The sequence below is a fragment of the Merops nubicus genome, unplaced genomic scaffold, assembly GCF_000691845.1.
Source record: "Merops nubicus isolate BGI_N331 unplaced genomic scaffold, ASM69184v1 scaffold12558, whole genome shotgun sequence".
Classification (NCBI taxonomy): domain Eukaryota; kingdom Metazoa; phylum Chordata; class Aves; order Coraciiformes; family Meropidae; genus Merops; species Merops nubicus.
In genome coordinates, this window is record NW_008627789.1 from 1 (window position 1) to 691 (window position 691).

Genomic DNA, 691 nt, shown 5'->3' on the forward strand with positions numbered 1-691 from the left:
AGGTGGTGCTCACAGGTGGACCATTGGGTAGGCTATTTGGCTGAGATAAGTGGGCATGGGTGACAGAGGAGGAAGAATATAAAAAAAATATAAAAGAGCTTGGCCCTGCAGCACAGGAGGCAGCGCCCTACTTGGTGCCTGCCCGCGGCAGGTGGGGGCCATGGGGGGCTGGCACTGCGCGCACACGCTGGCTTCTAACTGGCTTTTTATTTTATATCAAGAACACTTGGTTTTAAAATTTTTACAAAGGACAAAACGCAGCGACTCCGTTAGTGTGTAAAGAACTAAAGATCTGCTTAAAAAACGTCTCTGCAAAGAGAAACGACTGACACAAAAGAGATTCTCTGCAGCACAAAGAGGAGCAGCGGTGCCGAGTTTCCAGCCCAGGGTCCCGCTCCAGGGTCTCCAAGGTCCCCAAGCCCCGGCACCAGCCCCAGTGCCCACACCCAGCATGAGGCCTGGGACCTGGATCCTGCCTGCTCCCTCTGCCTATAGCACCATGGCTCGGGGCCACTTCTTGACACAGTGAAGGAGACTTTTCCAGGGCACTCGGGACGCCAGGCCGCCTGGGGATGCCCAGGCACTAGCTGAGAAGGATGGCTGGCCCTCATCCTTGTCAGTCCCGGGGTGCTCAGCAGCCAGAGTGCTGGGGATGCAATTGCCTTGTGGGGAGGCACAGCCCCACTGTGAG